Here is a 12,669-nt window from a genome sequence, read left to right on the forward strand (position 1 = left end):
GTTAAGTAAAACACATAAGCGGTAATCTTGCATTAAACCAACCCATCGACAAACAAATACAAACTTGTAATAAGATCAGGAGCAAATAATAATTTCTCAAAAAAAAAAAAAAAATCTTATTTCTCTTTCAAATGTGGGAAATAATGTGTTTTGTTGTAAGTTTTAGTCTTGGAGACCTGTGGCCTTGTTCATACCTGGTATCAATGATCTGAGTGATCAAGTGGACAGCTCAGAGTTCAGGTGTGAGTGTTCGCTGCTGAGATTGAAAGTAAAAGTAAAAGATATAAAAGTGTAACCGTAACATTACCACTGGTCTCCCTGGTGCTTTCTTCTGTCGTGTTGTGTTTACCACTTACGACACGGTGGTTTATGACATGTTGGTCGCCGGCGTATTTGTGTCATTGAACGTGACTCACCGTGGGACAAAAAACAGAAAGGCAAAGAATCAATCCCATTTTTTTAGGAGGTTAATCCATGTTTAAAGAAACTTGCATAAACCAGCGAATTGTGGCATAAAAGAGGTATAACATTGAGGACATATTGTGATTTGATCACTTAGACTAAATTCAGAGGTGGTCTGGGCCCCAAACCATAAGGCCTCATTCTTTTAGCAGCATAGACTGTTTTCGTAAAATGTTTTCCATGGTCATATTGCAGGACCTCCTACTCAAGTGACATCCTCTGTGTGAGGAGACGTGTTCAGTCCAAAGCCCCTTTCCATTCTACTTTCCATTAGTAGAAAAAAACCCAATAACATCTGCTAACATCTGGCTTTGGTCAGCCATGGGAATGGATATAATCTGCATTCACTTCAAATGATGTTTAAAAAAACACAGATTTTGGTGTAAAAGAGGAATAATATAATAATTATTTTAGCAGCGTAAACGGGTCCTGGTCCACAATGAAGGACCTCCTACACAACTGACAGGAGACGTACTCGTTCATCATCAGTTGGTTCTCAAATCATGTCGAAATCTCGAAAACCTCACACAGATATATTATGAGTGTGTAACACATCTTGTGCAGTTTGATTAACCTGGAGAACACAGAGGTAAATCAAATAGTCCTTTATACATTTCCAGCAGACTAAGCACATGAAGTGTATTCAGTAAAAACAACAACAGTTTTAGTCTTTACAAATAGAAATGATGTATGTGATCATTTGCATGTGATGCAGGGAAGTATGATCAGTTCTCACTGATCTGACGTAAATAGATGAACACTTGTAAATGGGATTATAGATGATGAATGTTAATACCAGGTTAAACAGGGTTGTGTGTTTTATATAATATAACATATAATATGAAGTTAACATGTTGTCATGGTCATCTGTGATGGGTTCTTCCTGAGGGAATGTCTGTGCGTGTGTGTATGTGTGTATCATCCTCTACCAGTCCTTGCTGTTAGGTTCAGTGCTACCCTGCTACAGATTGACCACAGCTGCCATAGAGCAAGTCTTCACAGTGGACGGTAGCGATTTCCAAGACACAGACACTCCACCAGAACACTCTCTGCAATAATTAGCACTGACGGGTGAAAGCAGCCACGAATGCCCTGGGAGTTCACAATGAAACGGACACTTGCACAAACACACACGTAACTGTAGAGCCCGGACACACCCACATGCAAACATAACCGCACACATGTCAGTGCACAACAGTAGCTACAGAGGATCCATCAACACAGCTAACACCAAATTAAGACCATAAAGCACCGATACATCTCCTGTTCCACGTACACAGTCCGCACCCTGCTGCTCCTGCACTGATACCCCTGATCCCCCTGCGCTTTGACAAGGCGTAATAAAGCCTGTATGAAGCACTGCATTGTGTGGGGAGAACACAATGTTGCATGCTGAGTGCTGTGAGAAGGGCGTACACCGGTGGGTCCCACGGCGCAGCAGCGCACCAGGGCCTATAGCGGGGAGTGCTGAGCATGCTAATGAGGTCATTATGTTATGCCTCTCCCTCGCTCCTGCTCCCCTTTACAGTGTGGGCTTTGCCTGTCAGAGGAGGCAGGGTGCCCGGGTAACGCAGCCAACCACAGATGTCACATATGGCACAATGAGAAGACACACCAGCGTCTCCAAAATGAATGCTGGCAGAGAGACGAGGTGACGCTCCCGTTTTTTTTTTTTACAGCTAGCATCAAAAGCGAGTGAACGGCATCGGTGATTAGCATACAGAATAAGGTGAGCTTGAAGAGGAGTAAACAGGAGGCCAACATTCATTTGCTAATTGTTCCTGCTGTGAATTCAATCAGCAACCGTGCAGGGTTTGTGTTTCCTTTCTGCTTTTTTTTCTTATACGCTCACGCTATTATTTACAACCGAGGGGGAGGGGTTATGTATCAAGCACATGCAAATGCAATTACAGGATATTTGCATAGCCGTTAACAATTAGAGGGCAGATGGCAAACAGCGGGCATTAAAAAGAAAGCGACCGAGCGCCATCTTGGCTGAGGGAGACAGCTGGCAGACAGGATTCGGCCATTTTGTAAGCTCGGGTCGCTGCCAGGCTGAGGCGTGTATAGAGAGGCGCCAGTCTCTCTCTCTCGCTCTCTGTGTGCCAGGAAGATTGGCAGGCGAGGAGGTAATCGTGCTTTAATACCCTCCCTGGTACACGCAACAACAACGAACTCTTCCGAACGTCAGTGACAGTGTGATCACAGACCAGAGCTCTGACGATGGAGATCAACTACAACACAATGTGTGTGTTTGCTTTGGAAACGCAGAGGTGGTATCATATCGTAACATTGGAGAGTGAATAGTTCATATATCTGTTATTCTCCGTGCATTGTCTAATAATTGAAAATTAACAGTTCGATGAGGATACTGTACTCACCAAGAGGTATCAATCCCGTTCTGTCCGTCCCTTCTGGCCTATCATGTCCGTCCAAGTCCACAAACACGTCTTCTGGCATGAACTTTAGTTTCAGGGGGATCGGTGCATAAAAGAAAGTGCTTCTCCTCTGTTTGTCTTCGTAGGCTCTCAACTTCACACTCATGTCAAGCTGCAGGTATTTTCATTTCTGAGGATTTGGCCAATTTTCTTCATCAGCAGTTTTGGTTGAAACATCAGGAGAGCAAGTTTCTTTGTGAGGAGAAGGATTGTTGCAAAAAAGTCAAATGGAAAAACTGAAGAGGAGGAGGAGGGTGATAAGGAGGAGGGCACAGAACAGGTGCAACCACTGTCCTTTTTATCTCTCATTCAATTAGCAGCCATTCACTTGTGCTGCCATGGGATCCTTGCTGCACAGCAGTGAGTGGACTTCAGGTGCTATTTCCACACATACACACACACACACACATAGAGAGAGCGGTATGAAAGCCAGGGCCCACCTTCCTCTCTCCGGCCTTATAGATCAATACTGCTCTGCCATATCCTCTGATGGGAGCTGCTGTAGTGAGGGTGAGAAAATCTAAGGCGAAAAGACAGACGGTGTGTGATACAGTGGATGAGAGAAAAAGTTCAAATTGTCCTTTCATCCTGGCTCAGAAGAGATCTTACAAAACGTTGAGTGCGATACGTGCTTGAAAGTGGGACTGAGCAGAAACGTCCTGCGTTAGCGTCTCAGATGGATCCTTACTCAAACAGTTAAGGTGGAATGAGTAATAGGAGGGAGGGTGCAGGAAGAAAAGAGCTTCAACGTGCTGTCGACATGCTTATTCTTCTTCCTTTTCTCTCCCTCCCTCACTGTCTCCATGTCTCCCTGACAAAGTTTTATCAAGTGGTGTTGGACGCAGCAGAAACCCCTCCGGCAGAACCACACACAAAGACTCTCTCTCTCTGTCTCTTCCCTCTGCCTTTTTCTCTCTGTTTCACACACACATGTGCGCACACTGACTCACACACACACTGCGTGTGGGGCGGTTATAAGGTTAGGGCCCTGGCCCTGGCTGATGCTGAGACTGTTGGAGGAAGATAGAAAGAGAAATGGAGAGAGGAGCTGGGAGCAGTGGTGGTGGTTGGTCCCTTGGCTCCGAGGCCTGCAGGCAGTGCTGGGCAACCTCTGCTAGCCTCTCTCCTCTGTATTGATTTCTGCTGCTCCGCTCTGCCGTGGAGGCTCCTAGCCGGCGGGGATGAGAGCTCGGCTCACCCGCCTCACCTGCCTCTCTCCTGGCTCGGATGGCCTAGCATGCCCACTCTGCCGCAGCTTTGGCTGGCCCCTGCCGTCTCCCCGGGACCCCTGTATGCAGCGCTGGGGCCACGGGAGGAAGGCAGCTAGAGAGCCCATGGCGATCCACAGCTGCGTTCACCTGCTCTGGGTTCACCCGCTTCGAACCACCTCCTCGAACTGCTTCTATCCTTCTCTCCTTCCATCCTTCCACCCACTCTGCTTCTCTTCTTCCTCCTCCACTGCCTCCTCCTCCTCTTCTTCTTCTTCTTCCTGTTGTACACAAACACACGCAGAGACAGAGAAAAACAAGTTAATCTCAACTTTCAGAATTTCACGCACTCTGAATGTCAGTCCTGCTCTTTGATCAGCGAGGAGTCAGGGGTGAGGATTCTGGCATCCTCCCTCAGTAATATGAACCTACTAACCTCCAAGAGCAGAAACTGCAGGGATTGGAGGCCTGAGAGTTAAGTGTGTCAGGCAGAGAGATACTGCCTGCCAAAGGTACTCTCAGCTATTAGATTCTGATGTGCTGCAGATAGCAAAATATAGCAAGAGTGGGCCCATTATAAAAATCACCACTGCGTCAACAGAATTCATTAAAAATATTTACAGGGAAACGCTCTCTATTGCTCTCCCTTAGCAGCACAGGCGTACAGAGTTTTATATCTATTTTGCCCCTAATGGTCATAAATAAAGAAAGCAACGTTTAAAACTGACGGATGTTTCAAACCACCCTTCCCTCGCCCTTCTCAGCAGTGTGAAGGAATGGAAATGTTTTGGCCAGACCAGTGGTGCTCTATAGAAACTTTGCGAAAGAAAACATCTCAGCTTTTGTATCATCTTGAATTATTCAAATGGGTTCAGCAGCCCTGTTCTTATGATAATAAGAAGTTGTGGAGGGGGGGCGAGCGTGGCATTTCTTTGAGGATTCATGGTCCCATTGTGTTCCTCAACAGAGAAAGGGCCATGGCCAAATTCAACCCCCACCGCCCCACACTGCACCGCGCCAACCGCACAATCTCCCCGAAAAACGTCCTTCCTCACCACAGCCACCACAACTGCTCTGACAGTCGCTGAATCCACCTCTCTCCACCCCTCTGAAAAAGAGACTAAAACCCACGGGCCGACTGCCAAGGGGATAGAGAAGTAAAGTGCAGCGGTTTAGAGCTGGTGGGCCGGCAAGGCTTTGGAAGTTAGAGCTGTCTGTTAAATAAAGAGCGAAAGAGGGGGTGAGAGTGGTGTGTGTGTGTGTGTGTGTGTGTGTGTGTGTGTGTGTGTGTGTGTGTGTGTGTGTGTGTGTAAAGGGGTTACACTGTTGGGACAAGAGAAGCTTTAAGAGAAGAGAAGTTTGGGGGGGGCAAAGTTGAGTTAGGAGGACGTGGATGGGGACCGGGGGTGCAGTGCATGTCTCAGACACAATAATACTATTCATTGGGCTCAGACATGGGTGTTAACTCCCCTCTGACAGAGCACAATGGGACTCGGTGGCATTCAGGCGGGCCTTGGCGATATTGTTAGTTCAGGGCCGCATTCTCCCGGCCGCAGGACAGAGCGCCTGCATTGTGCCCTGTCCAGCGGGATGGATGGAGGGAGGTTTGAGAGGTGAAAGGCAAAGAAAGAGAGAAAAGTACACGTTTGTCTATCTGTCACTGCTGAGGGGAGACGAGGGGAGGAGGCGTGGGGGGGCTGGCAGAGGTGGTGGTGTTGGGGGTATTCTTTCCCCATGACATTGGACTTGTTTGTTTCAGGGGGGAAGTAAAAACAGTAACTGAGAGTACAAGAGATGAATAACATGGACAACATAAATGTTACTCAAGCAGCCGAGCAAAGGGCTAAAGAGGCAGTAAAGGGTGACGACAGCATTCTGGCTTTTTATGGGGGAAAAAAGCTTCTTTTGCATGTTGCCTTAGATGCCTTTTATTCACAGGCCACTAAAAGATGGAGATCGGAAAGACTGGAGTTATACCACAAGACCCAGTTTCCCAGAGAGGAGAGGAGACAGAGTAATATACTTCCCCATATGGATTTTCAGAACAAGAAAATGTGTGCTAGTGATCACTACTGTTACTGTTATGTGAATATTTGGAGTTTGGTGCATAAACACAGCCTGATGGTGATGATGGGTTTTGTGATGTGAATGATGGTGACACAGTTCTGATTGAACTCTCTGTCAGTCATATGGTTGTGTAGGGTTTATATAGAGGATTTTATGTTTGTATTTTAGATTTTCTAGAGAACCACTAGTCAAAAACACCTCACAGTCGGAACTGCATTTCCTGTGGTCTGTGGCAATGCAAGTTTGAAGTTGATCCAGTGATGGATACTCGAGAAAATCAACAGAATGAAAGAGATCTGTCCATTTAGTTGAAGGGTATTTTGTGGTTTGGGATCTTTAATGGCCTTCTTCTGGAATCCAGGAAATTATGACAGGGATTTTCAACTGTTGACTGTATGTAGACAAAATGATTAATTGAGAAAATAATCACGAGATTAAGTGATTATAAAAATCACAAGTTGCAAAGCAGCATGAACGTGATAATGCTGTCGTATGGAATCACGGAGACTGCAGTCACATTTTATGACAGCACTGCTAAGGATAGCAGATCTATTATCTATAATAGCACTGAGGCAGTAATGGTGAAAAAAAGGTCAAAGATATACAAGGATGCAGGATACACTGATTCATATTGCATGTTACACAGCTCACATTTGCACACGCAGAGAGGTATCACTGCTCCTTCAACCTGCTCTCATGAACACTTTGTTTGTTTCCCCTCTGGTAAACTCTGACCAGCCGTTCCCATGGCAACCGTACTCTTTCCCTGCATGTGTGAGAGAAAAAGCGGAGAGGTATGTGGGGTTGTGTGGCGGTTTACAGTAGGGACGTCATGATATTATTGCAACAGATGTGCCTCAGCATGTGCATTCAGGATTGTGTGTGAGTGTGTAAATATGAATCAAGAGATCACATTAATGTATGAATGACCATGATTCTTTGATGTCTAAAAGCAAAAAGCTAAGCATCCAGCACGGGTCCATCTAATATAAAGTCAGGTAACAGTAGACACTAACATGTATTTACTTGCAGCCCTATATTGTCCTCGGAACTCACTCTCTGACGTCTGGAGTCAAATTGACCTCCTGAGATAAGGAAAGGGCCAGCGGTGTGATGCTGGGTTGTCAGGCAGGCTGGGGCAGGCCAGGGCACGGCTCTCGTCATGGAGCTAATGCCGTACGGGGGTGGCTGAAGCGGCAAGGGTACTGCCCTTTGTCCCTGGTTTGGGGATTACACCGGTCAACCAGCACAGACAATGTGCCCCCCTCCTGAGAAGGGAGGACCAACCTGCTCTCTACCAATGATAGGGGCAGTCAACTGATCACAAACTTAATTAAGGACTGGGGCAAGTGAGACAGGAGCAGGAAGGGTGATGGAGAAGAGAGAGAGAGAGAGGCTGGGGAGAGGTAAAGGATGAGGTGATAAAAGGGGGGATAAGGACTAAAAAAAGAGGAGGAGCAGGAGAAAAAAAGCGGCACGAGGAGCAGAGGGACACGCTGAAATAAGAAGAGGCAGGGAGTTGTAAAAAGAGCAATGGGAAGCAGAGGAGGGGTGAGGAGAGAGGCTTCACCCGCACAGGATTAGGAGAGAGAAGATGAAAGGATCAGGTCTGACGGAGAACAGGAAAAAGGCCCGGGGAGTAAGAGGAAGAAAGAGAGGAGAAGAAAGCCCAGGTGTCCATGACCTCGAGTGGGGGAGTCAATCACAGCCTTTTTTTTTTTTAAACAGGTGCACAAGTTGAAAACTCTGTTCCCTATTTATGCCTCGGCACACGCACCTATTCAAATCCAATGACGAACGCAGGCGATAATTCTATTACTGAGGACTTGAATAGAGGATATTTAGGGGACAGTTAGCGGGGGAGCATAGCTCAGGCCCGCTGCAGACAGATATGGCTCTGCAACACTTAACAACAGGGATTTGGCAGCACTGTTGATTGAACATGCCAAATCCCATTTGTCGGAGGGTTGTGCGCGTTTGTATCGACACTCTGTAACCTTGTGGCTGCGTAAAAGGAGACCCCGGAGTGTGTGTGTGTGTGTGTGTGTGTGTGTGTGTGTGTGTGTGTGTGTGTGTTTTCCTCCATGGCTGGCAGGTGGGTGGCATGGTGCCGCTGGATAGGTGTATTGGTCCAAGCCTCTCCGTTTATCCTTCCATCTATACATTGCCGTCTGCCTGCATTCCCTCTCTTTGCAAAAAAGGGGGTGACAAAAAGGAGATACAGAGGCTTTGTCAACATTTCTTTTCTTGCTCCCCCCCCCCCCCTCCTTTTCTCCATTCCCTCCATCCCCTATGGTAGAGCTGCCAGACAGGAGCGCTCAGCAGCTCTCCGAACGTTATTGATCCTGAGAGCAAGCCGGCCGGGGAATTGGTGTCTCTCCCGCTCTATCCCTTCTCTCTCTATCTACTCCCTCCATCACACCCTCATCCCCCAAACACAGCCCTACAACTTTTTCCTCCCTCGCTCCTTCCCGCCTCTACTTCATTTATCAAGGTTAAAGAACTCTTATAAAAAAGGGAAGAGGGGGTCATCTGGATGTTATCTGACTTCATGAAAGAAATCCCCTCAGGCCACTCCACTAGAGGAGGATGCTCCTTGCCAGACCCAACTCCGCATCACACACACACACACACACACACACACACACACACACACACACACACACACACACACACACACACACACACACACACACACACACACACACACACACACACTAGTGGCACCAAGCAATAAAAATAGAAAGTAGCACGTCCAAGGAGTGGTACACAGCAACAGGACAATCAGAAATAGACATGAGGAGGATGGATGGAGCAAATTAGAAAATTAGTCACCGCCTTAGCCAACAAGGTTGTTTCTTGGAAGCCATGATTTATATAAAAGAGTTTAAAAGTGCCGATGCTCTCAGTTACTTAAGTTTTATTGATCAGTATAGGCCATTAATTAGAGTAACTTTGGGTTGCCAGGTAAACTGCAGCCCTCTGCATAGAAGGGAAGTGGTTGACAAATCATTTGTCACATTTAAAGACGCAGCAAGTCATGCTGGAGGAGCAATAACACCAGCCAGTGACTTTTCACAACCTGGTAATACAGTTGTTTTTTTAATGCTTCAGTTTAATCTGTGAGTTGCTTGAAAACGCTGTCCGTGACTTATTACCTCCACTGAGGAGCTTTATGCTTTCACCCCTGTCTATTTGTTGTTTGGTATTCTTGTAAGCAACTAGTAGGGGATGAACAAACCCATGACATTTGGGTGCAGATCCAGGGAATCTTTTTTTTTAACTTTCTTTAAAATAGTGTTTTTCAAGATGTTCACTGATTTCTCAGGGAATAATTCATAGATCTTGATAAAAAAAAACAGGTGCATTTAGGGAAATGATATCTATATGTACAGGAACCAAAGTTAATACTTAGCCTGTGTTGGCAAGATTATAGACAAAGACATTTTGATATTTTCTGTTAACCGTCACATTTTGCTTCAAGTTTAAAGCGACACAACACATCTTGGACACGTCATCATTAAATTCAGTATTTTTTTTAAATGTATTGTATTACTCTTATCTCATCCTCACGTTCAGTGCTTTAACATGGAGAAATTCAAAGCTCTACATGCCTGATGTAGAGTTTCTGTTGCTAAGCTATGATTAGACAGTCACCGAGTGAGAGAGGGTCTTTTTGAACATGTGATTTACCCCATTCCCTATTTACTGATATTTTATAGGCTTCACAAATCAAACAATGAATTGATAGCTGCATTTAAGCTGTTTTTAGCATCACATATGATTAATATTATAACATAAGTCATTAGTTAGGATTAATAAAACCTTGACAAATAATGGCTTATTAGCAAGTGGTACAACAAAACTCCACAAAGACGTACATCAGGAAAGTTAGTTTGCAAAAAAACACCAGACCTATAAATTCTACCTTCTATAATCCATCCGCAGAGAGAATATGGTTTCTGCAGTTCCAGCCTTTAAGAGACTGTAGCGGCCATTGTCCCTGTGTGTAAAAGGAATGGAAATGGCTCTATATGTGGGGTACATCCTGTCTGTTACTGCTTTCACTCTCCCCTATAAAGGCCTGCCTGTACTGCCGGCTACAAGACAGCCATGCAGGCAAATACACACAGCAGCACATTACAGAGCCCCATACTCTCCCCTCCCTTTGTGCTCAGTAATTGCCACAATGCATCTTCTCATCCAGCTAATTAAGTGAGTCTTTCCCATTGTCTCCCAATACTATTACCTCTTCACACAGCCAGAGAGAGAAAAGAGACACACAGAGGGAGAACGCATTTAAACAAGAGATGGGAAGAGCAAAGAGGTGGAAGAGATACAAAGGCGGGAGTCCAGACAGACAGAGGATGCATGACAAAGTCATGCGCCTGTATCCTAGTAAATGTTTACCAGTTGAAAGAGGAAGCTGCTGTGTGTGTGTTTTGCTGGTGGGCAGCACGTAACTGCTGTCAGATGAAAATGTTCATTCTGAATGAAGTCTTGATATGACTGATCAGAAAAAAGGCCCTGTTGTTTAGACATATTTGGAAAAATTACAAAGTTTTAAAATGTTCAGATGATTTTCAGATGTTACATCATGTGAGATAAGCCTTGAAACAACTCATAATATACAAGATAATTGTGTGAAGCATCTTTTGAACAGATTCTTCGTCGTGAATTAGAGCCTCCATTAAGCTGACTTTGCTTGTTTGCTCTGAAATAAACAAAGCCGGCATCATGCTCTCCAATTGTGTGATCTTAGATTTTTGTGTTCCATGTGATCCAAGAGTGTTTGGTTTATTTACCCTATTTCTACTTCACATGAATGTTTGGATGTCTCGGTGTAAAGTGATGTTTGTGCCGAGTTTGACCGTAGAAGGATGTTTTCATTTCATTTATCTGCAAAGAGGAGAAAGTTGCTTTAAAACTCACGAAAAATGTGTTTGTATGTGTGTTTGTTACTATTTTACTTTTCAGTGATGGAGTTGTAATTATATACAAATTATATTTGTATTTCAATAGATTTTATTTAAACGAGGGTGAAAGAGGAGAAATTAAATGACTAATATAATGAGATTATTTAACTTTTTAAGGGGGAAACCATATCGGGTTAGATTATTACTGAATGTTTCATTAGTATTCAGTCAAGAGCTATTACAGCACAGTTTGTAAAACACAATATAAACCAGAACAACATTCATTTTACAATCCACAGGACATAATCCTGAGCCAGTTTGAACATGAACTAGAATGGCATTCAGTAGAACACACAGAACAGTCCCTTTCAGTCATTTGCGGAGGTAGTTTTCATCACCTCCCAAATAAAAAAATATAATTCTAATAATGTAACTTCATGGACTCAGCTGTGGCTCCTCTATTACAAAGGTTCACAAACAGAATTTTTTCCAGATTTATTTAAGGACAGCACATGTTTATAATATCCTGAATCCTGACTTCAGTACATCTGTGCTTAACTGTCAACTTTACACAATCCAACTGAAAACAGATGCTTTTGTTTCCACCCTCCTCTTTATATTCTCGCTGTTCGGGCTCTTTGCAGAGGAGTATGGACTGAATTATTGGATGACATAGACCAACGTACTCATCTAAATTCCACCTCTCTTTAGAGTTGCTAGGAGAGACGCCCCCACCCCCCTTTAACACACACACACAAACATACTTGTTCCATGCTCAAGTCCACTCGCTGACCTCTCAGACACTCTCCTGCCAAGACAGCCAACCCCAAAATCATCCTCCCACTCCCACAACCCCTCCTTGAACCTCTACCACCACCACCTCCCCCCTTCCATCCTCAACGCTTTTCCTTCCCACACTCAAGTTCCTGTCACGGCCTTGACAGACAGAAAGACAGACAAGTGGGGTGACATCATGGTGCGGAGAGAGAGAAGGAGAAAGAGCGAGGAAGGGGCCTGCCTGCCTGTCTGCCCCCCAGTACCCACACAATACAGCAGGGCATCTGGCACTGAGGAGGGGGTGGAGGGGAAGGGGTCTGTCAGGACAAAGCGTTTACACCCCCCACCCACCCACACGGAATATGATTATAGTTTGTAAATGGTGGCAGAGACGTAAAATGTGTGAGGAGCAGAAGAAAGGGGCTGAGGTTGGGGTAAGGAGGGTGGGTTGGAGCACGACACGATTGTTGGTGTATACAGTGAAGATGTATTAGTGCAAGCAAATGAAGTGGATATTTATGAAAGTGTAACATTAACAACCATGACATGGGGAAAAAAATCAGGATCAAGTGGAAGATTTTATTTTCATAATTCTGTTTAAACTTTCCTCAAAGTTTAAAATTTTCATGCCATATTTTGTGATTTTAAACAAGTGAAAAACTTAAATTCAAACTGTGGAGAGAGCAAGTATAGTGGTGAAATGTACATGTGTGTGTGTGTGTGTGTGTGTGTGTGCACGTCACTTGCTCCTTGTTAATTTTCAGGATCCTGGACGGAACAATGGTGCCAATGGGATAGAAA

General features: G+C 44.8%; 1 long non-coding RNA gene across 2 annotated transcripts in view; it reads right to left on the minus strand.

Moving 5' to 3' along the window:
• The window catches only part of LOC109625756 (uncharacterized), a 38,787-nt gene that overhangs the window by 11,454 nt on the left and 14,664 nt on the right, over positions 1–12,669 (minus strand). For both annotated transcript variants that reach the window (XR_011240640.1, XR_002202483.2), the window contains one exon: positions 2,844–4,389. This is a non-coding gene — a long non-coding RNA (uncharacterized lncRNA). The remainder of the gene's footprint in view (positions 1–2,843; positions 4,390–12,669) is intronic.

Source organism: Paralichthys olivaceus, chromosome 3 (assembly GCF_024713975.1).
Source record: "Paralichthys olivaceus isolate ysfri-2021 chromosome 3, ASM2471397v2, whole genome shotgun sequence".
Classification (NCBI taxonomy): Eukaryota; Metazoa; Chordata; class Actinopteri; order Pleuronectiformes; family Paralichthyidae; genus Paralichthys; species Paralichthys olivaceus.